Source organism: Octopus sinensis, linkage group LG8 (genome assembly GCF_006345805.1).
Source record: "Octopus sinensis linkage group LG8, ASM634580v1, whole genome shotgun sequence".
NCBI classification, from domain to species: domain Eukaryota; kingdom Metazoa; phylum Mollusca; class Cephalopoda; order Octopoda; family Octopodidae; genus Octopus; species Octopus sinensis.
The window spans coordinates 92,602,344-92,629,843 of NC_043004.1; positions in this window are offsets into that span (position 1 = coordinate 92,602,344).

Genomic DNA, 27,500 nt, shown 5'->3' on the forward strand with positions numbered 1-27,500 from the left:
AGCGGCAGACGAAATACCGCTAAGCATTGCATCCGTTGTACCACCGATTGTGCCAGGTGTAACACAGACCGTTATATGACAAATGTGAAAAGGAGGAGGCTTATTGTCGGTTAAATCAAATTCAGTATTTCGCTGTTTCTTTACTAAATCAACCAGGAAAAGACGAAAGTCAGCCCGAAAATGAGATGTTAACGCTGTCGATGATGGTGATGATGGTGATGATGATAATGATGATGACGACGAAGGCGACGACGGAGATGATATATTTTGATATCATGCTATTGTATTTTAGATATTTATTTTTTATTTAATGTATATGTTGGCCAATATGTCGCCAATAACATTACACTGGATCAATGAGGCATAATGCAAATGATATGAATAACCTAAGGATTGATAATGAAGATAATTATCATGATGGTGACGATGATAACGATGATGATGATGATGATGATGATGGCAGCGACGACGATGTCAGCTATGATTATGACCAAGATGACGATGATGACGACGACGGAGTGTGTGCTGATACTTTGACTTAGGAAACTTAGGGAGTGCATTTAATTTACTGGGTCTAGTATCGCCATTTCCATTGTAATATATTGAATTACCGTTGTTGGTCGACCTTTAATATTATAAAATATCAGAAGGCAACGAGCTGGCAGAATTGTTGGCACGCCGGAAAAAATGCTTAGCGGTATTTCGTCCGGCCTTAGGTTCTGTGTTCAAATTCCTCCGAGGTCGTCTTTGCCTTTCATCCTTGCGGATGTTACGCACTGGAGTCGATGTAATCGACTTAATCTCTTCCCCCAAATTTGAGGCCTTGTGCTTCCAGTAGAAAAGATTATTATTATTATTATCATTATTATTATTATTATTATTATTATTATTATTATTATTATTATTATTATTATTATTATTACTATCACAGTTATTTTTGGAACTCCTGGAGCTTTGCATGTGTAGCGGGCTTGCTACCTGCAGCCAACGGTCCCATGTTATTCGTTCATTTCGGCTATCTAATACTTTCCGGATTATTCTGGTCGCGTCTTGGAGGCAAGCCTTTTGTAACAATTCTACTGGGCACTCTATTCCATTTTCCTTGATATTCCTTTTGATGCCATCTGATACTGTCCCCAAGGACCCAAGAATAATTGGCACTATCTTTACCGTCCATATTTTCCATAACCGAGCTATCTCGTACTTAAGAGGGTTGTATCAATCTACCTTTTCACCTGCCTTCTGACTATTTGTGGTTCGAAGGGGCGTGCAACATCAACTATATAGCACTTATAGTGCATCTTGTTGATCGACACTAGGTCCGGTCTGTTATGCTCTAGCGTCTAATCTGTTTGGATTGGGAAATCCCAGAGGACTTTTCTAGTCTCCGACTCTGTCACTCTCTCTGGTTTGTGTTCATACCACATCTTGCCCCTCTATAGCACCCACTTTTCGTACAGTTTACAAAGTAGTACTTTCGCTACCTGATCATACCGCCATAAGGTGTAATGGTTTTTGACAAGTCTAGGGCATTCGTTTTGTGATATGGGCAATGGTTTCATCCACTCTATTAAAGATTCAGCACAGCGGAGACACTTGCTCATTCCAAAGGTTCACCGTCAAAGCTTGGTCTTGTGCTGCCAGCAAAATGCTCTCGTTCTCTTATTTTAGTGTCACTTTCTTCAACCAATCTCACCTATTTTTTCCAGCAACTTCTGTTTTGGCTACATGGAATACCTTGAGTAGTCCCTTCTTGCGTCATTTTTCTTCGTGTCCTTTTTGTACTTCTTCCTTCGTTTCACCTTTTTTCTCTGCTTTCAATACTTCCTTGTTCCTAACTGATACTATATATACATACATATATATATATATATTATATATATATATATATATATATATATATATATATATATTATATATATATATATATATATATATACATATATATATATGAGTGTGGTCCTTTCGGATCTATGTTTTCTACAAACGATATATATATATATATATATATATATATATATATATATATCATTGGAATTGGAAACTTCACGGGCTATTAGCGTAAATTTCTCCTTTATTGGGATGTAGTCCCAAGATCGCAAATAGAAGCGTGTGAAGTAGTGTTCTGTGGAGTTTCAGCTGTCAATAAAATAAGTTATATAACTATTTTATTGTCGAGTACTTTCCTCCCCTTCTTACTCACACATGCGTGCTTCTATCTGTATATACATATGCATGCATATATATGTGTGCGTGTGTGTGTGTGTGTGTGTGTGTGTGTGTGCGTGTGTGTGTGTGTGTGTAAATATACGTTGGTATATATTGATAGATGATAAAAATATACTTCTATATATGTATGCGTATATGAAAACATATTGCTTTGATAATTTTTTATTCAGAAAATCACTACAGACATTTTATTTTAATTGATTGATTCCTGTTTTTATCTATATCTTATATATTCAATGTAGTCTAAATTTGAATGTATTTTTTCGCTTTGGTCATCGAATCTAGCGAAAATAGAATTTAACGGAAACAGCTGACATATTGTAAGAGGCAAAAATATATTCGTTGTAGAAGCCGTTAGACATTTACTAATGACAGCGATAGATAGATAGATAGATAGATAGATAGATAGATAGATAGATAGATAGATAGATAGATAGATAGATAGATAGATAGATAGATAGATAGATAGATAGATAGATAGATAGATAGATAAATGGATGGATGGATGGATGGAGAAGGAGGGAGGGTGGAGTAAAGTACATGGATAGATTGATAAATAAATATATAGACAGAGTCTGATGGTGATTGAAAGACCGTTGTGACCATCAAACCGTGAATAATCAAACCACGTTCTTGAAATGTGTATAAATTACACGTCCTAAAGACTTCTAACTTTGATTTAAAGAACATGGGCTTTATGCGCAGATTTACACACAAAAATCTCTCAGATATTTTTTAGCGTTCACGACATAGACCATAGTTTTTAAGTATCGCTTAAATGCCTATTGTTTGCAGATACTCATTGAATATACTGCAGCCTTTAAATGTTGAAATCTTGTATATGCTATATAGATGACACTTTTTCAGTCATCCACAAACATTCGTTGTTAAACAGCGACCTCTAGATAAACAGTAACATTTAGTCATTGACTAAATGACCATATCATTATAGAAGTCTTTATGCGTTAGATATCATGTAGATATATAGCAGCGTTCAGGCATTGAATAGATATATCACATGATTTAAGCGTTTTAGGCAGACTACAAACTTCAGATCATGACACAGTGACACTACAACTTTTATAAATTTTTCACAATAAAATGAATGAGATGAAAGGAATGAATGAGAAGAGTAGTTGTTCGTTTTCGATTCATCTTCTGTTCCTTGTTACAAGTTTGTATTGGACGCAACTTTGAAGGAAAAATAACACGGTAACATCGGAAAGTTCTAATAGTGTGTGTGTAAAGAGTTTAGCAAGAATATTACTGTGAAAATGAGAGTGTGCTCGTCTTAGGGTTAGACAGTTCCTTCTATAGTTGAGGATTTTGACAGTTGTAACTATGCTGACCCTACCGAGTGACAGAGTTGCCGGGTGTTATGCTTCGCTGCTCTATCATTCTCCATTTGTGATTGTCCGTTTAACCGTATCATTCGCTCTGGAAGAAAGCTGAGTGGACATATCAGTGGTAACGTCATCATTCGAACATCCGGTAGTTATATGTTTATATATAACTTTATTGGCCATATTTTTGCTGACGTCATTACTCAGTCTGCCAAAACTCCGATTGTTGTTGTTTACAAAGAATTATATAATTCAAAAAAAGAAGGTGGTGTTGGAATCGACATATAGACCAACGTTATACGTTGAAAGGGAAACGACTATTGTAAGGAGTTAACTATATAGAACACCTTGTTTAGATTTTAAGCAGCCCATTACCTTTAGACATTGACTTGATGGACTACAGAGTTCACCAAAAAGACCATAGACTTTCTGTTGCATACATGTCGGGTATAAAGAGCATAGACAGCAACGTTCATACATAAATTTGTTAGGACATGCTCAGTAAATGTTGGCTATGTAGACAACAGTCTTTTGACACGGCTTCAGATTATTCATTTGCATGTTCACTTTATAGGCCCATTGTGTTTTCACACAGATTTGTTAGGCCACAGATTTACACGTTACGTTCATTTATTAGAGGTATTAATAGGTTGATCTGATAAACCACTATATTAACCTTTGAGTTCATAGCCTTTAGACTTTAGACTTTAATTGAAAGAGAGCTGTCTTCGGATGTCTATTTAGTACATAAGAATTTTAGACATTTGTTCTATAGACCTCAGTCTTTCGGTCGCTAATTTGGGGATATACTTCATTCTGAAGAGACTAAAGTTAATTACTGACTAATAACTCAGTAAAAGAGACCGGAGTTTTTTTTTTATTTACTAATAACCTAGCAATACCGTCGGGTACCTGATCTTTGGATTTACATCTACCCACATTCCTTGTAAAAAAGAAAATTTAGTTCTCCCTCTACTGGTCTTTCTTTAGGACATCCCCGTAAGCCGAAGTAATACAGCAAGTGGAATTACTTAATTACTTATATTTATATATATTTTTTAAATCCGGTTTCTTGGCGGCCTATGGGTACACGAGATTCTTAACAGCCACTCGGAAGGCCTGTACAACGATGGAGAGACGATTTAGTTAAAAGATTTGGGTCAACATGAAAAAGAAAGGTTCAATCAAAAAAGAACTGGAAGTGCATTGTGACCAGAGGTGTATTACAACATCCGATAATCTGGTCGAGATAGTGAGACAGTGATGCGGTGATACTCTAAATGTTAAAATAAGGAAAAACAGATACACATATTTGTGTATGTATGTGTGTGTGTATACACGTTATAAATATAAACTTTCTCAATCAACAACAATGATCTCAACCCTGTAGTTCTTTTCAACACACCTTCCTATATGTAACAACTAATATCTTTTCTATGTCACTCATTCATCTCAAGCAGCAACACCTCACTGTCACGACCAGTTCGGGATTCCTTCGTTCTGGTGACCTGAAATGTTTGAAATTTATATATAATACATATGTGCATGTGTATGTATGTATATATGTATGTATGCACGTATGTAGGTATTATATATGCATATATGCTTGTGAGTGAGTATATGTGTTTGTGTATGTTTATAAGGGAAATAGGAGAAAAAAAAACACACTTCTCTACAGGTAGATATATATGTATTTGCGTGTGTGTGCGCGTGCATGTGTAGTGTTTCCTCACTTTCTATTGCTCGTATTATTTATTTGCTTGTCTGTTTATTTATTGATGGACTTCAGCTAATTTGTCAGCGATCCCAGTTGATAGTTATTCGCTCTTGGGCCAAGTTTTCATGTTGGTTTATCTTTCACGAACGGATATTGATAAGAAATAAAAACAAAGCCGGGCTCTAAACAACAACAATTCTAATAATAATAATAATAATAATAATAATAATAATAATAATAATAATAATAATAATAATAATAATAATAATAATAATAATAATAATACCAACAACAACAACGATGATAATAGTCGTAGTGATGGGGAATGTATTTTAATCCTGTCCATTATAGCCGACTAGTTTTAGGTAAACTTAACGATAATATTTTTCCTGTCTCGGCGCCAAATGTTCTAGAATAAAAAACAACTGAATAAATTTAAAACAAACTGTTTTATCAGACGACAACATTCCAGCAAATGAACTTTTCATTAAACAAAAAGTAAAAAAAAAATGTTAGAAAAAGAATCATAAATAAATTACGGGGTTTTTACTCTCCAGAGTAAAATGATAAACAATTTCCTACATTTTTATGTGTTTTTTTTTAGTTTTTCCACCATTTATATTTTCCTTGCCTTTACTATTACTAATACTACGTTTAACTATAATTACTAAGACACTTCTCTACAAAACTTTATGCCCAGCTAATGAAGACATAAAGCAGCCGTCTTTAATCTCGACTACCAAAGATATTCTTTTTTCTCATTTTTCCATTCGTTTCAAACGGCCATTAAATTTCTTTTTAGTTTTGTTGTTTTTCGCTGTTTTATATTTTTTTCTATTGCTTGTCCTTCATTTGTCCAGACTTCATTTTCATCTTCATAATTCGCTTCTTCCTCTTTTCCTTCCTCTCTTTTATCTTCCATCTTCTTTACTCTATTATTATTTATTGTCTTCGATGTTTCTGCACCTTTTTTTCAACTCTTCTCCTAACTCCATCGACCATCCAAACCAATAAAGAAAGAAACCTTCGGTAGAGACTTCACTAATTTGTAAACTACCATAAAACTAACCATTAATCCATCAGTTGTATCAAATATGACAATTATTTTAATCAAATTCTTTCACTAACTCACTTGGTTAGAGTTTAAAACAAATCGACTTCCTCATCACAATCATCCGAAATTTTTACTGTCTTCTCTAAGCTTTCTTTCCACAATTGCACACATGTGCACACACACACACACACATACACACACATATGCCTTTCTATGTATGTGTCTGTGTGTACATATATGTGTGTGTATGTATGTATGTATGTATGTATATATATATATATATGTGTGTGTGTGTGTGGTGTGTGTATCGGATGGAGGAACATTCCTCAGTCTTCGCAAGTCCTCTGAGACTGGTGAGAACGATACCAATAAATATTTCGCATAAACTTTTGCGAATGTACAAGAACAAGAAAAACATAATTCGGGAAAGAATTAAAGAGGCGGATGATCTGGGGAAGAAGGAATGTGTAAATCTATTAGCAAATAGCCGGTGGGGTGGCTGGGTACAGCATTAGTGGTAAGTAAAAGAGAGCTGACTGTGTGAAGAGTGCTCAAAATGGAAGGTGTGTGAGACCAACCAGCTCCGGGGAAAATCTCGCTCGTGGGTCAGAGGTTAGACATTAGTTGCGACTGTTTCTTTAGCGATAAGTCGTCGACCCTTCTTTTTTGACTGATATTTTAATTTTTGATTCCCAGAAAATGAAAAGGATAATTAACTTCAGCAGGATTTGAAATCAGAAAAGCAAAGGATTTAAATACGCTCTAACGTTTCTGTTAATCCACCACTCTAATAAAATTAATTTCTAACATAGGTACAAATTTTTTTGCAAGCTATAAATGGAGGACGTGGGCATTCGAAACAATGGACTCTACTTCTTGACTGGTCCTTGTATTTTACGGAAATATGAAAGGCAAAGTTGACTTCACCGGAATTTTAAGTCAGAAAATTGAAATGGACGTAAATACAGCCATAATAATAACAACAATAACAACAACAACAACAACAACAACAGTAACAATAATAATAATAATAATAATATAATAATAATAATAATAATAAAATAATAATAATATAATAATAATAATAATAATAATAATGTTTCTAATGTACACCAAAGCCGGCATTTTTGTGGAAGGTGGCTAGTTGATGAATTCGACCACAGTACTTCATTTATAACAATTTTAACGACTTTTTTTTTATGTTCAGGGTTCAAATACCGCTAATATCAACTTTACATTTCATCTATCTGGAGTCGATAAAATAAGACAACAGTCGAGTAGTGAGTTCCATGTAATTGAGTTAACCGCTCCTCTCAAAATTAATTGTGTTGTGCCAAAATTAGAAAGAATTGTTGTTGTTGTTGTTGTTGTTGTTGTTGTTGTTGTGGTTGTTGTTAAGATGGTGAGAATCGTTATCACACCAGGTAAAAGACTTAGCGGGATTTCGTCTGTTTCTACGTTCTGAATTCAAATTTCGCTGAAGTCGACTTTGCCTTTCAACATTTAGGAGTCTGTAAATTAAGTACTAATTGAACACTGGGTTGATGTAATCAACAAGTCCCCTCTGCCTAAACATTCTGGCCTTGTGCCTATAGTAGAAAGGATTATTATTATCTAATTTACTTATTTGCTTCAAGGACTCAAATCTAGTGGACGTGATCTCAAAAGCTGGATAAAATATTGTGGCAGTGTTACATAAAAATGTAAATACCAAAACAAAAGGGTTAACAAAAACTATCAGCAAAATCCTGTGGAGGGGACAGCTATCTAGAATCAGTCAAGTATCCCCAGAAACGTAACCATAAACAGTTATAACACGTTCTCAGATTTAATTTTCCGGTCAAAACTCGCATATGTAAGAGTATGGTACGTTCACTTGTGCCAAGTTGATTACACTTACACTCCCCTTTAAAAACTTACCATGGGGCAATAACTCCCTCACCAGCATCATTTTTCTTCTACTAATGATACTTAGTAAAGTTGCTGTCTGCCTATATGTTCATGTATCAATGAATTCTTTTATTATGTCCTCTGTTACTAATATCTAACGAAAACTTATTGTAGTTCGACTGATACATAATAAATAAGAAGCACTTATAGAAATTTGTGATATGCGTCGATATTGAAACTATTTGGAGGTGGGGTTGCTTTATGATATGAAATACATAATTTACACAAACACACAAAAAATGAGCGCTAGACAAACTATTTTTCTCTTGTGTTACATTCCCCAAGGGCTGCCTTAATCGACATAATTTGTATTAATGCTTGTGGGATTTTTCGTATGATTTTTCTTTTTAGTTTCATAAAAGCAATTGTTGATTTTTTCCTATCTTACTTGTAAATCAAATATTAAAATAGATAGATAGATAGATAGATAGATAGATAGATAGATAGATAGATAGATAGATAGATAGATAGATAGATAGATAGATAGATAGATAGACAGTTAGATAGATAGATACATACATACATAAATACATGTACGTGTGTGCGCATATCTGTATATGTGTGTTTATGCACGTACATACCATATTGTGTGAATATATATATATATATATTATATATATACATAAGTATAATATTCTATAATTATATACATAATTATAATGAGGGGATCGGCTAATTGCCTCACCACGTACTGAATTGGAAATATGTACACATATATATCTCTTTGTATGTATAAATATGTGTATATATATATGTATATATATATATATATATATATATATATATATTAATATATATATATATATATAATATATAACATATATATATATATATATATATTATATATATATATATATATATATATATATATATATATGCGCGCGTGTGTATGGAATTTTCAACAGCTCTCAATACGTGTTATAGCGCTTATAGTTTATTCAAACTGAATTGCTATATTATGATTCGAGTTTCATGCTTCAGCGATCATTAGGCCAGTAATATATATACATATATATCCATTGTTTTACCCTTCAAATGACGCCACCCCGCTGGCTAAACGAGCAGGCCAACAGAACAAAAGAGTGAGAGAAAGTTGTGGCGAAAGAGTACAGCAGGAATCGCCACTACACCCTGCCTGAGCCTTGTGGAGCTTTAGGCGTTTTCGCTCTATAAACACTTACAACACACGGTCTGGGAATCGAAACCGCGATCCTACGACCGCGAGTCCGCTGCCCTAACCAATGGGCCATTGCGCCTCCATGCATGTGTATGTATATATATATAATATATATATATATGTGTGTGTGTGTGTGTGTATGTGTGTGTGTGTGTGTGTGTGTGTGTGTGTGTAAAGGGCATACATATATACACATATGTATATATTATATACATATGTGTGCATATTCTTTTATTTGTTTCAGTGTGTGTATGTGTGTGCTTGTTTCTGTCTGTGTGCATGGGCATGTCTCGAATAAACTGAATAAATGTATGCAGATTACACTCTATTATTCAGAAGGCCAGACTTTGGTCAAGGAAATGTTTTTGCTGTTATTGATATTGATGTTGTTGTTGTTGTTATACATCCCAGCACTTTACATATAAGGCGCTCATTATTATATAATTCATGCACATACACGCTGAAAAATGATCTCACTCACATACATAAATGCGTATGTATACATGCATATAGACATATATCACATACGCACGCGCATATACGTATACATATATATACATATATACGCACGCACAAACACATATATGTACATGCGAATACACACACGTCCGTGCATGTGTGCGTGCGTGCGTGTTTAATACAAAAATAAAATATGTATAACTTACATAGAATATATTCTAACATGGAATACGCTAATTGAAAGAGAATCTGGTTAATGCTAAACCCCAACCACTCTGTACTCCGGGTATTTAGTAAAGGATTTCTGTTATTTGCCTCAAGAGCAATGCAAATATAAAATATTTATATTCAATAACGAATCAAGAGTATAAAAATCAACAAGAGAAATAGTACATATTAAAAAATAACCAAACTATAGTTATAGATATATGTGTGACGGTGCCTTTGAATGGGCACAGCCAACTGGTAGAACCAGTTTCTGAATAAAAGAATATATAGACATAATATAATCACCTATTCTTATATTGTTGTTGTTCACTTGGATATATAAACACAATGTGAGGAAAAGATAGAAGCCAAATACCTGACATTGTCATTAGAGATTAAAAATTTACAGCACTAGCAAATTGATATGTATAAAAAATACATACCATGTAAGAGATTCGGTTTCTTTTATTAATCTTTGAATGCATACATCCAAGATTACAGTTAAACAAAGTGACGCTGATCCAAAGTGTAACTACAATATTAGGCTGAACTTCATTAAATTTAATTAAATTTCTCAAAATACAAATAATTTTCAACACAGGTAAACCCGTATACACAATGACAAACTAGGCATATACAAAAATCAATGATTAAAAAAAAATGACATTACAAAATACTCCAATTATCAAATACAAGTACAAATATCTGGAGAAATTTAAATAATGAAAATACCAAGTCTTGATTAGTCTTATGACGTTGGAAACTTAGAGAGAGATTAGGTAGAAAACAAAAAGAGATTATCAATCAAATTTGCACTTTTGTGCCAAGATTTTAAAAATCCATCATCATCGTTTTCATCATTATTGTCGTCATCGCCGTCATCAACATCATCATCATCATCATCATCACGATCAACATCACCCTCACCATCGTTTTCATCGTCATCGTCATCGACATCGTCGTTGTCATCGTCGTCATCACCATCTTTACCATCACCCTCGTATTATCATCATTATTTAAGGCATGAGCTGGCAGAATGGTTAGCATGGTGGACGAGATGCTTAGCGGCATTTCGCCCGTTGCTACGTTCTGAGTTCAAATTCCACTGAGGTCGACTTTGCCTTTCCTCTTTTCGGGGTCGAGAAACTAAGTACCGGTTGTGTACTGAGGTCGATGTCATCGACTAGTCCCCTCCCGTCAAATTTCAGGCCTTGTGCCTATAGTAAAAAGGAGTATCATCATTATCGTTAACAGCAGCAACAGCAACAATAATAACAGTAGTAGTAGTAGTAGTAGTAGTAGTAGTAGTAGTAGTAGTAGTAGTAGTAGTAGTAGTTACAATAACAGTGACAAAACAACAATAATAATGAAAATAACTATCAGGATTCATGGAAATTTAATGTCTATTTTCTTGCCTAAATCTATAGATTATCATAACATTGCTGTTTCATAAAGTTAAACATTTTTTTATTATAATCTTACTATCGTTCCATAGTTAAGGTTACTGAAAGCGTAACGCTCAAAAGTGAATCATTATGTTAAAGACTTCGATTATGTTCTCGGTTTCGTTCCATAGTTAAGTGTAACACTCGGACACATGTTGTGACAGACTAAAATGAATAAATAATCAACGTATCACTCTCGATCGCATGAAAATCAATATAGCTTTCAAAGACATGGGAGACAGTGTGTAAATGTAAGAAAAGAATATAGAGATATATATCCAGAATCTGGGGATTGGAAACAGAAACAAAACCTGGCCATAATAGGTGCCTTGGGAATGCTAAAATGAAATATAAATACATAAAATATCCTAGGACTCGCAGATATACATAACATAGTCGAAATAGCACTAGGTGACACAGCACATATATTATGTAGAATGCTTAGAATGTGATCGAAGCAATTCACTCATAAAAGCAAAAAATAAAATAAACTGACCATACATATTTAAGGCATGTATAAGTTGGAATCGTTTGTGTTTTAAAAGAAAACAGTAACAAAAAGACTAATGAAATGATGACAATGACGACTACGACGAGATGATGATGATGATGATGATGATGACGTATTTCTTTATATAATATACTATAACATAATATTATATATATATATATATATATATATATTCGTACATTTATAGATATAATAAAATATTCGAATATACAAATATAAAATATATAATATATATAATTCATAATATATATATATAATATATATATATATATATTTTATGTAATATTTATATACTTATATTTATGTAATAAATCAATATATAATATAAATACATATAAGCGTGTAGTAAACACACACTCAAGTATATATATATATATATATATATATATATATTAATATATATATATATATGTATATATATATATTGTATATATATAATATAGATTACTATGTACATTATGTATACATAATATATATTAATGTATATTATATATAAAATATATATTAATATATATATCATATATGATAATATATATTAATATATGTGTGTGTGGCGGTGCTCCAGCATGGCCGCAGTCAAATGACTGAAACTAATAAAAAAAAATACACCCATAATACATCTATCCACCCACTCAAACCCTCCAATCTCATCCACTTTTGAGTAAATTTACTGAGACAGAACTCACCTCTCCACTCACCCCTTCTGCTTCAGACATTTCTTGTATAAAATGACGAGGTCGTATGAAAAAAAGACACCCGTTCCCAAATTTTTCGTGCTTGTTTACTATACGACAAGGTACTTGACAGATGAAACGGCTTGTCGTTCCCTACCGAGAGAAGGTGGCAGCTATCACAGGACCAGACATTCCAGGGATAGGGTATAGTTGAACAGATCGATACTAAAACCTAACTGGTTCCTATTTTATCAAAATCGATTCGTGTAGAATTTTGATGCAGAACATAACCGAGTATAAAGATCATGTTTATAGGTACCCCACATATCTAACGTAAATTCCTTTCCATCTAAATACAATCATATTTATTGAATTTGATTATAAATGTTATGAAAGAGGTCTTATAACGTACAGACCTCAGTTTTATCTAACTAAACGGCACCTCAACCGTTTGCATCTTCAGATATAAAAACTTGTCCTTTTTCGTCTTTGGTTCAGACATGGGTGTAGCTCGTACAAATTTTATAATAATAATAATGGAATGGTTTCAATTGTTGGCACGAGATCAACAATTTCAGGGGAGGGTATAAGTTGATTCCATCGACCCCAGTGCTCAACTGGTACTCATTTAATTCCCGAAAGGATGAAAAATGAAAGTCATTTAATTGACCCCGAAAGGATGACCTCGGCGGCATGTGAAATCAGAACGTAAAGACGTGTGAAATGTTGCTAAGCATTTTGTCCGGCGTGTTAACGATACTGCCAGTTCGCCGCCTTGATGATTGATGATGATAATAATAATAATATTCGTATATTTTACCCCAGTGTCATTTTCATGGCATGTGGCATATGCTGCTCTCTCACTCAACAAAAATAGTATTAATAATAATAATAATAATAATAATTTTTTCTACAGTTGCATCATATGAGGGGGACATTACAGTTTTTAATTTTTCTGGGTATTTACATATAAAGATGAACGAAAAAGAGAGGAAACTGAAATAAGATATAAGTTATATATAGCATTCAAAATATGCAGACACACAGAAGGTGCAGTCCTCTTGATATAGAGAGTTCTCCAACTAAGACTCCCGCAAACACAGGATCTTTCAGACCAAAACAGCACAAATCCTTGCCTATTAATAATAACCTAAGATACATTTTTTTATTATTATTATTATTTTATTTTTTCGTTCGCATCAAATAACAGAATATTTCTAAGCACACCGCAAAGGCAATCACAAATTTTGCTAGATTTGGGAAAGAAATCTTCGCATGTATTTTTTCTTTTTTTTTTTTTTTTCTAAAACCATTCCCAATTTCCTTTATTTTATTTCTTCACTCCTCACTCACTCACACTTATCACTTATAACACGAAATGGCAATGCACTTATGATATGAAAAAAGAATATGAGCACAAAGAATATCTTCCAACAATATGATATGATTAAGCCGTTTGGAAATTATGAATACAGCGAGGAAGGCGTATTTGTGTCCCAGCTGTTGCCATTACATCCGATTAAAAGGGATTGTTCGCTGCTTATATTATTGTCTCATTATCGCTTCATGCAATGTAGTTTCTAAATTTGCTGCCGATATATAATATATATATATATATATATACTATATATATATATATATATATTGTATATATATATATCTATAAATATTGTGTATATATATATTCGATATATATGTATGTATGTTTATAGATATATTTTAAAATATATATATATATTTCAATTTATGCATAGCATGCATGTAGCAAAGTATGAATTTGTGTTTGTGTGCATACATGGCATACACGTCCACGCATTCATACACAAATACTAGTGCACCCATTCACCCGCATTCACAAATTCACAAATACACAGACGCAAACACACGCATATACTGTGTGTGGATGTGTCTGTATATAAGCTTTTGCTTATTTTGTTCACAAATGAGAGAGAAATCAATACATGAAACAGAGTTTATAATTACATATATATATATTATATATATATATATATATATATATATATATATATACATACATATATATATATACGATTATATTCATACAATTATATACACACATATATACATACATACACACTTACATACATTCATGAGTTTACGCGCGGATGTGTGTTTTATTAAAATAGTGATTCCGAGGAAATACGTTTCCTATCGTACGAGCACCTTTCTGGCGTATTCGGAATCGAAGCTGAATTCATTTTGTCGTATTCAAGGTATTTATAAAATATGTGCGCACTCAATATCAGTATTATTAGTACTTTAATCTAAACGGTTTTTCCCTGCTGAGTTAAGCTCAGGATTTATCTATATACTGTTCATTTCTGTCGGGCATTCTATAAAACCACTACTTGTTCTCGATATTTTACTCATAGACACATATATGCATATATATATATATATACATATATATGTATATATGTAAACATAATATATGTATACGCATATATATATACATATGTAGTATATATATATATATATATTATATATATATATATATATATATATATATGTCTATATATATATATGTATATATATATACGTTTAAATATTTGTTGTGCAAGATTTTTTATGTGAAGTCGTGTTGTTGAAACAGATATTGTTATATTTCGGAATGGTCATATGCCAGTTTAGCCAATAAAAACACACGCACTATATATTTGGTGTTATTTTGCTTCAGTGATATTTATTTTTTACATTAATCTTAATCTTTTCGGCCAAAGTTCTTTCGTCACACTCCTGTGACCGCATCAGTGGTCCTTTGTTTTCTTCTCACTGACGGTTAGTAAGGTGAGACACAAGTAAGTGAGAAGAAAACAAAGGACCACTGATGCGGTCACAGGAGTGTGACGAAAGAACTTTGGCCGAAATAAGATTAAGATTAATGTAAAAAATAAATATCACTGAAGCAAAATAACACCAAATATATAGTGCGTGTGTTTTTATTGGCTACACTGGCAATATGACCATTCCGAATATAACAATATATATATATATTATATATATGTATTAATATATATATATATATATATATTATATATATATATATATATATATATATATATACTACATATGTTATATAATTATATATATTATATATATTATATATGCATACATGTTATATTTATATACATATATTTATAAATATATATACATATTATGTATATATACATTTAGATATATATATATATATATATATGTATATAGATATATATATATATATATATATATATATATATATATATATATATATACATCTATATATGTATATATATATATATATACATATGTGTATATATATGTATATATATATATGTGTGTGCTTTACGCAATTCCATAGAACAGGCAAAGACTTGTCCTTACTGGTAAGGGATCTATCCAGGTTTGAGATTTCAAATCATAATTGGAAACAAATTTGTTTCTCTTGACTTTACCATCTGGCAAAAGCATAATTATACAATTTTCACTGCATCCTATGTGTCCTCTTTTGCTAACACTTAGGGTCTTATAAATATAGGGCATTTGTTTCGAATTATTATTATCATTATTATTATTATTACTATTATTATTATAATTATTATTATTATTATTATTATTATTATTATTGCTATTGTTGTTGTTGTTGTTGTTGTTGTTGTTGTTATTATCGTTATTAACCTTTATGTGTAATATTGCACAGTTCTGATGTGACAGAATATTGCTCTACTTAATCGTGGTTTGTTGTGTTGAATGCGCTTAGCGCGTCTCATTGTTATTTTTAAAAAGTGGCTATTATTTTTATTGTCCCATGCAGTTTGAACAGCTGAGCAGGACTATCAGAAGTACTGAAAATATAAATGTTATCTGATGGTACACTTACACTAGAATTTTCATGCAGAAGAAATGTATGTCTCCATATATGAAACATATGCAAATCCCTGGTTCTCACAAGCCCTTAGGAGCTTAAGTGATATATTATTAAGATTGCCTTTTTTTGTTGTTTTTTTTTCAATCTTAATACTAAAGTTTGCCCGTCGTTTTGCTTAAATGTCGCCAAATTGCAAATGTTATCTAAATCGTTTTTGCTCACCGAGGTGTTTTATACACAGAAGAAGCTGCAGAAGAAGAAAAGAAAAACATAAATGAAATTTCAAACAGAAAATATTAAGCAATTTTTATTTAAATATGCAAAATTTGAAATGGAAAAAAAAAATCGGAAAATTCAAAACTGAGAAAGACATTAACTTTTAAACTAAATGTTTAAACCGAATTCAATTTTTTTATTTTAAATTTTAGACAAACCTGTAAAAATTAGTATGTATCACCCAAAATTATTAATAAAATTGAAATCAACTAAAGTTTGAAGCCAAAACATCATAAATTTACAAAAATCGTTAAACCTGTAAAATTTAAACTGGAGAAGAAAAAAATAGTAAATCGAAAAATGAAATTTTAAAGAAAGTATTTTAAAATTTTCAACTCGAAGATCTAAATTAAATATAAAATTATATTGTAGAACTTGAGATTTGACGCAATTTTTTTTCTTTTAACTCAAACCGAAAAAAAATGAAATTAACTGAAATTTTCAAACCGAACATTTAAATTGAAAGAATGAAATTTGTTTTAAAAAGATGAAAATTATTTGAATTTCCAAAGACAAAAATTGTATTGAAACAGTTTGAAATTTCAAATTAAAATTTTCCAACAGAACAATTTAAAGATGATTAAAAGCTAAATCAAAATTTCAAACCTAAAATTCATCCTGAAAGATTAAAACAAAATTCCCGTCCCTTCCAAAAGATTCAGAGTTTTTTTTAAAGTTTTGTTGTTGTTTTTTTGTTGATATTTTTTTTTCAAACATTTTCCATATATAATGACTCTAAATGTTTGACATTCCAAATAAACTACCCCAAAATCTTTCAACTTTAAACTCCTAATAGACAGTATCCTACTTTGTATTGGATATGATTTTAAATTGTAAAAAAATTCTGTCTGTATGTGTATATATATATATATATACAAGCAACATATAAGTCTTATAAACGAATGTATGTATATGTGTATATGTACATATATATATATGTATATATGTGTATGTATATATGAATATATATGTATAAATATATATATACATATATTCGTATATATACATACATATTCGTATATATATACCCGTACACATGCGTCTATAATATATATATGTATGTATTCATATATTCGTATATATACCATACACATGTAACTATGAATATATGTGTATATATATATATATATATATATATAATATATATAATATATTATATATATATATAATATATGTATATATCATATATCCATATATATATATACATATACATATATATATTATATATATATATATATATATATATATTACGTTACACCATTAGAATCAAATCAAATTGACTCTTCACTTCCCATCAACAGTCTAATTCATATCTTCTGTTTCGTTCTGAGTTTGCGTTTCACCAGGATTGACGACTTTACTTTTCGTTCTATAGGGGGTGATAATATATGTACCTCTCATGTGCTGGTAAAGATTTGATTAAATCAGTTACAATATCCCCCACCGTCATTTGTTATCATGTACAGAGTAATTTGTTGTTATTGCTCTCGTTCTTGTAATGATTTCTGATGTTATTTACTGTTGCTCTGCTTGTTTAACTCTAGTTCTGCCCTAAAACAGGAGACCTAATAACAAAAGCATTCAAACCATAACCATAAACTCATTGTGATATGCACTGTACACCCATTACAATATAATCTGTAAATCGTTTCTAAGTCGTTAGTTTGCCATTTGAAAGGATCTGAATGTTATTTTTTTGCGCTACAGTTTGAAATTGTTTTGCATGAATTTTAATTTTTATCATTTTATACTGTTATAAAACAATGTCATCAGAGTACCTCAATATATTTATGTATGTTATGTATATATATATGTATGTGTGTATATATGTATCAATCTACTGTACGTGCATTTGTGTTTGTCCACCCCTACCGCTTGACAACCGGTGAAAGAAACAGTTAGAAGTACCAAACATAAAAATGAATGTTGGAGTCGATTTGTTCAATTAAACCCTTCAAAATGATGCCCCAGCATAGCGCTGTCCAGTATATGAAGCAAGTAAAAGTTTATATATATATATACATATATATGTATATATATATATATTATATATAATATATATATATATATATATATATATATATATATATATATGTATGTATGTATATATATATTATGTATATATATATATGTATATATATATATATATATTATATATAATATATATATATTATATATATATATATATATATATATATATATATATATGAGATCAAATTGACAATCGCCTGTGATGAATGCAGAAAAGTTAACAAGGAATCTTTAAAAGATCTCCTCACCGAAGTTGACAAAGAACTTACTAGATCTTCAAACCAAACTGTAAAATTATATTGATTAGAACTGCCAGTGAAGTCGTTCTTTTCCTTTTTCAAATATACCTAGCTGTACCAAGGATTTCACACCTATCCTGGAATCTGCACTTCGGAAGTATATGGAAAGTATCTTTATACAAAGTACATATCTGAACAAGCAAGAGAGGATTTATTCATTAAGTTGGATCGTGCCATCTGCATACACTGCATGAATATCGGGTGAAAAATTCTATGTAGAGTTTGATACTCACCTAATATTGGCTGAGTATGCTAATAAGTTCGTCCTAACAAGGTCTCTCGATTTAAATACTTAATTCAACTGAATCTAAATTACATTTTATGCATATATATATATATATATATATTATATATATATATAAACAAAGTCAAATGCGATACAATAAAATTAATTATTATCGCCGATGTTCTAGGACACGCCATATATTATTCATATATAAGTACATTAAAAGGCGAAGTGTGTACTAGATACACAAAAGCTGGATAATATATATATATATACATATATATAATGATATTCAATTTTACCTCCCATTCAAAGATATGAAATAAAAGACAAAGTTTTAATGCTGTTGGTTTCTTACTGTATGCATGTAAAGACTTCTTTATTGTATGCAAATTATTCTACAGATTAGGGCCCACAAGATAACCAATAAGAAACTGCCTACGTGTTCACTCTGTCTACAAAATTTGCAGTAAAATCTCCTCCCAAATCAAGCCCATATGTCTTTGATAAAGGACGTAATAGACATTGTATTTTGGAGTAAGCTATTCCTTAAAAAGTCGAGATTATCATAACTGCATTGCTTTTGTTAGTTCGATCAGAACTGACCTAAGGCTTAACAACAGGACACCAAAAACTAAATCTATATAACATACGTTATTTTAAATTATTTTGTTACCCATCTAGATAGCAATATAGATATGAGATCAAATGGAGAGTTAGCTGTGAATTGTTTGGTGTCCTACTCAGAAGGAGATTTAGGTGTCATTTCAGTATCCCTGGAACAATATCAGTTATTCTACATTATCTCAGTTCTTCTAGCTATCAACAGCAACAAGAATAAAACCACCTTGGAATGTTACGTATTGTTAACTGGTGTTCTATCAAGGGAGGTTTTTATCTTTCGTCACAATAGATTTGCAACGAATTTTTTTTTCTTTCAGGATTGCTTCACTTCACTTAGCTGTGATAATAATACTTACTAGATCAGTGATGGTGAAACATTTTAGCCCGGCAGGTCAAGATTTTAATTTCTTTTGTAATCCTGCTTTTGGAGTTTCACTTACATGTATACATGCACATTTAGTTTCAAGTAAATGCTTGTAGATAAGCATTCTGTAGCACGATATTGCAAAGAGCTTTTTTATTTTCTTCATTTTTCAAAGTTTAACGAGTATCACCTAAAAATCAGCGGCGTCGCTGCTTCACCAGTCACTGTACCATGAAATTTTATAGTACAATAAGATGATGTTGTATCCAGATATCTCTCATTCAAGAAACTACAGCAAAACACCAATCATTAAAACTCACTGATGAATTTGAATATGTATACAGATTGACATTTTATAATATTGTTTGAAATTTTAGCACAAGACCAGCAGTAAAATGGGGAGGGTGGTAAGTCACTTACATCGCCCCCAGTACTTAAATGCTATTTATTTTATTGACCCTGAAAGTATGAAAGAGAAAGTTCACTTCGGCGGAATTTGAACTCAAACGTAGAGCCACAAGAAATGCTACAGAGCATTTGTATCTAACATATGCTAAGGATTCTGCTAGTATCGCTGCCTTCTTTCACATTTTATGACAATGTAAACAGTTATTCAAATATCTTTTCGAGGGTTTTGACTTATGGTATTATAGCAATTCAAAGAGGTTATGAGAATGACCGAATTTGTTTGCTCTTTGCTCTAAATTGACAGTAACTGCTTCTAACGTAGAGATTTTCAGGTTTATCCGAATAAAAATAAGACGGAGCTTATTAAACTTGATTTTTATTTTAAATCAAATATACTATTCCTGTTAGACAGAATACATCTAAGCTGAAATTTGAGAGGAGTAAATACGCATAATCGATATACGTAATGTTGAGATTTATTTGACTATAATTCATCTGGAATGAAATATTCTAGCCTAAGTCAATTTTACAACATGTTTGTATAATTTCGTGACACATTAAAGTGTCGCGAGTCATAAACTGGGAAGCACTGTTAAGACGCAATATCTTATGCCATAAGTTCTGGAAGAGAAATATCACTGTAAGTTCTCCAAAATACGATCTTCTGGTAAATATCATTATAAAAGGGATGCGTTAATAAATATTGTTAAACGGTAGCGATGATTATGTCAAATATAACAATTGATAATGGCGAAGCAATGAATGATGATGATGATGACGATGATGATGATGATGATGATGATGATGATGAAGAAGAAGAAGAAGAAGAAGAAGAAGAAGAAGAAGAAGAAGAAGAAGAAGAAGAAGAAGAAGAAGAAGAGAAGAAGAGAAGAAGAAGAAGAAGAAGAAGAAGAAGAGAAGAAGAAGAAGAAGAAGAAGAAGAAGAGTTTAAAAGCAACGGCAAAAACAATAACAAGGTGGAAAATTTTTGAGAATAATTACGAACACCATGTAGAATTTCTCTACGTTTCGCAACTGGTTATTTGTGTGTGTATGTATATATATATATATATATATATTATATATATATATATATATAGGGAGAGTTTACGAAAAAAACAAAAGACGAAGACAGGTGGTGTACAAAACAAACAGATGTATAAGTATAACGCTCAGGAATAGAAAAAGTATTTTACGTTTCGAGCCTACGCTCTTCTACAGAAAGAGACTCAGAAAACAAGGAGAGAAACAAGGAGAGAAAAAAATGTGTGTACTGGCTATATATATATATATATAATAATAATAATTATTATTATTATTATTATTATTATTATTATTATTATTATTATTATTATTATTATTATTAATAATAATAATAATAATAATAATAATAAAGATCAGAAGAACGGAGATTTTCCACATCTATAATTCTATTAAACCATTATTTACTGTTTTTTACAGTTATTTACAGCATATATGCATGTATGCATGTGTGTATACGTATAGGTATGCATCCCCACGCACAATTATCTAACCACAGACAATATTCGAAATAAACGTGCGGTACCTGTCTATATAATAACGTGGAGAAATTCTAGCGACGCAGTTTCAATCATCTGGTTGAAACCAACCTACCCCATGTATGCTGCCGATGCCTTTGGAAATGGACTGAATGCAGAAATTTGTTGGAAAGCATTTAAAAGCAGATATTACGGTTCCTGCTGTTGTTTTTTTTCTTCTTGTTCTAAAGCTTGATTTTGTTTATCACTTTAGCTGTGTTATGTCCCTGAGGGGCGGCAAGCTACCTAACTACCAACCTACCAGCTAGTCACGATATTAGTAACTTGCCTAAAAGCGACAGTAACTTCAATGACAAACTTACAAATTAATATATGACTTATCTCGTTCCGCGTCCCTGTCATTTGGACTCTGTGGAGTTTGTGAATTTTATACATCTGCACCTGTCTTACATCTCTTCTGTCCTGCATAACCTTTGTTCTGTAGGAAAGTTTGAGGCTCTACATCGTATGCCAAAAGAAACATTATTATTATTATATTATTATTATATTATTATTATTATATTATTATTATTATTATTATTATTATTATTATTATCATTATTACTATTATTATTATTATTATTATTATTAGTATTATTATTATTATTACTATTATTATTATTATTATTACTACTACTACTATTATTATTATTATTATTATTATTATTATTATTATTATTATTATTATTATTAAGGCGGGTGAGCTGGCAGAATCGTTACCACGCTGGGCAAAATTATTAGCGATATTTCATCTATCTACACGTTCTGAGTTCAAATTCCGCCGAGGTGGACTTTACCTCTCATCCCTTTGGGGTTGATAAAAGAAATACTAGTCCAACTGGCCCCTCCCTGAAATTGCTGGCCCTGTGTCAAATTTGAAATCATTATTATTATTAGTATTACTAGAGCATATATTTATATATATATATATACATATATATACATATTCGTATACATATGCCCTTCCTTGAAAACTACACTAAACGCCGAGTTTCCTAAGTGTACGCATATCTACATACGGTGTGGACTTCATATGAAAACAAACCGTGAATAATGTTGCCTTTGATCCAATCGGGAATGATTAACGATGTACCAGGTACGAAACATTATATATATATATATATTTGTTGGTGTTACAACAATAATTTTCGCAGTTGGAGTTAAACTATTATTATTAAGCTATGTCTAAAGCGTGGTGTATTTGACTAATGTGTCATACAAACAATAAAATTTAGAGCAGAGATATAAGTGATGACTAAAACCGTAGAACAGAATCTAAGAACTACAAAGTATTGAAAGGTGTTTATTAGTTATCACTGTAAAGAACAGGAAGACTTCTTAATGGATAAGAAGAATGCAAATGAAAGTACAAGACATCGTTAGAAATTCTAAGAGAAATTAGAGTTCAGAAAGGTCTGTGGACCGAACAAATAAGCAACTTTGTGCACGGTAGGAAGATCAAGGCAAATAGGTTAATGCAGTTAGGGAAAACAGATAAGGAGATGGGGAAATAAAATCGATAAATTATGGGCGTTGCAAGGATGAGAACGCCACAGAATATTTTGAAGTGGCGTCGGCTCGCGAAGAATTGCCTCTTGCAGTAGACAGTAAACAGATAATGGCTGAAAATGATGATTGCATATTATTACTGTTCATACGTCAGTGAAGTGAGAAGAGCAGACAAGAAAAGCGGGGCGATATACGGCAAAAATACTAGAGTGACAGTCTGAACTCAGTTCAAGTCCTGCCAAGGTTGAATTAGACTTTTTACGTCTCAAGGGTCAGTATTTTTATCTCTGATCGACCCCGTTGATTATCATTCCTACCCAATATATGTGTGATCATATCTGTAGTGAAATGAAAACCTGATTGTTTCATTGTCACAGGTTACTGTTTATAATATAACTCTCGTTACACCCTGTTACATCTTATTAATCTTGTTAAACCAATTGCAACCTATTAATCCTGTTACATTTGATAACGTCTGTTATATCTTGTTACATACTTTTACATCATTATTTTCTATTTCTAAAAATACACTTATAATATAGTTTTCATGCAATGCAGTAACACTAACACTAATACTACATTTTCACGTAAAACTCAGTGTTACATACCACTATCGTTTATTGCATCACATACGCAGCATCACAATGTACTTATTTAATAAAGCTATGCAGTTCAATTTCACTGCTCAAAGTCACAATAATAATGCTGTTTCAAATATTCAGCTCTGTATTACATATTTTTTGTCACAACTGTCTCTGTAACAGTCTTTTTGATTTGCAAGCTATTAATATTACTATAAGCGCAATACATGGCAGATCAGTAAAATATCTGTGAAAATATTTTACAGTGTTTTACAGTATTTAATTGCATCTCTTTACGTTCTTAGTTTGTAAACTTTGTTTTTTATTTATCAGAGATTGATAATTATGAGTGTTATGTACTGGTGTCCATATAGTCGATTATATTCTTACCCGAATTTTTGGTCTTGTGCCTATACTAGAAACCATTGACAACAATGAAAGCCATTTTTATGCAATATGAGATTCTATAAAATTCTTGGCTATAGTTCCTGTCACAACGAGTTGTGTCACACCCTGCTTTTCCACACTATCATTGTTATGCAAACCACTATTTTCCGCCGTTGCAACATCGTTCTATGTTACATAATGTTATTGTTACTCGTATGAAAATGTACCGTGATAACACCTTTCTCCTATTCTTTTTTCTTTTTCAACCTATCCATCCATCCACATATATATATATATATATATATATATATATAGATATAATATATATATATATATATACTATATATACACATACACATATATATATATATATGTGTGTGTACATACACATATATAAACATATATATACATATATCTACACATATATATATTTATATATATATTTATATATATATACATGCATATATATATATATTATATATAATATATATATATATATATATATATATATATATGCAGATATATATGTGTATATATAGATACATACATATATACACATTACCATATACATATATTTTAAACAATCAAAATCACACTCATGTTGAAGTTTTTGTAACTTTAAGTACTGTTTCGTTACAATGTTGCTATTTGCGTGAGACATTCTTCTCTGGTATGCTATAATTGCCATTCATAAAACTAAAACCACGTTTATGCAAACATGTTACAATGATACAAGTATGTTTGTAACGTAAAATTCAATGTTAGTTATTGTTAAATAACTCGTGTTACAAAATACGTTTATATATGTTACTTTATTGTTACATCAAATACATTACTTCGTCAAACAATCTAAATTATATGCTTATTATCTCCTGTTAGTAACTGTAAATTTTATGTTACATATGTTACATGCTGTTGAGTCACAAGCTATTATTCATGATACAACTTTTAAACATATAGTTATTCAAACATTCCAACTTTTACAGTTACAGCTGCGTGTGCTAACTGAAATTTTTATATTACATTTATTACAATCTACTGTGACACAGTCTGCCATTTTCTTTTTAGGCTTTTTTGCTGATAAACACTTTAAGCCACAGCGCTAAAATCAATAAATAACATTCAAGTGTTACCACTTTTATCCTTTAAATTATACACAATAAAATATATATATTACTATACTATCACAGACATCTGTGTCACAGTACAATTTTTTTCATTAATTTCTTCAAATTATCATTGTTACAACTAACTATGTTCTTATTAAAAAAGCGAAATACCACTGACACTTCAGCGTTTATAACAAAAGTTGTCTTGATATTAAGTTACTTAATGTTTATTTACTTTAATATTACGCGTGCCACAAGCTGTTGTGCCACATTTCTGTTATCGTTTTATAAAACATTGTTATTGCAACAACCACAGCCACTCCTATTGAAACAATTTTAAGTCACACTTACACACTTGCGTTTGTAAAAGATATCTCTGAATGAGAGAATAAAATAAATATCTTCTCCCTAGATTTTTCATATTTTATATGATTAACACCTTCTTATAGACAAACATTTTAAACTACACTGTTACCACACTGTTTCGGTAATACTGTGTGTTAAATTACCTCATTTGTAACACTGCATGTTAAATATACCTCTGTCTTTTTACTGTTATCAAACAACTTTACCGTCTATTATGTTACGCACAATGTAATGTTACGAATGAAATATTACGTCACAATATATAAGAATAAATTTAGTGTTGTTACAACATATTACAACAAATGTAACATTATTGTTGAAAGAGTATATTGCATAATACAAAACACAAGGAACAAGCGCTGACATTCAATCAACGTAAGCTGTCCTGATTCAGTTGTGTTTGTAAATTAAATTTGCAATGTAGCCTTGTTAAGACTCATGCCATACAATGAGTTACAACTAGGTCACCATTTTCCCTTACAGACTATCGTTTGGTGGTAACATTCTCAATGAACCGAGATTAAAGTTAGAACTCATTATCATCTCGCTTCACATATGCCATCCCACTTCCAAATCCTTTTAAATTTGAGCCCTTCATATATGACGTTAATATTTTAAATAAATATATTCTGATTTGCGGTGACAAGTTTCCATGAACTGTGTCTGTAACCTAGTTTCCATCCCCAACAGGAAACGCTTCACCTCTTTTTCTTTAAGTCGCTTATTCCTTATACCATTTGGAAATTGCATAAATTGAACAACTTCCTTATTATCTCCCTCCCACCTCTAAAACAAAAGCCCAGGTTTAATGCCTCTGTGGATGACAATCGCTTCCATAAGAAATATCAAATGACATTGTACAAGATTTAAGCAGTTGGCAAGTCAAGACTGCAATGCTAGTTCGATTCTCGGCTGGATCAATTTCCCTCATGCACACTACAAATGAGGAAACGTAAATATCTCACGATTTGTAGTTTGCAATAAAAAGGAAATATCTATTTATTCTAACGTAACTAGTCTCACGGAGCAAATGTGCTCCCAGCGAGCCAACTCAGGAAGTGGCTGCTTCTATTCGTGCTGGAGACCCAATTTCAATTTACAGAATGTGGAAGAAAATGGTTGGGAATACT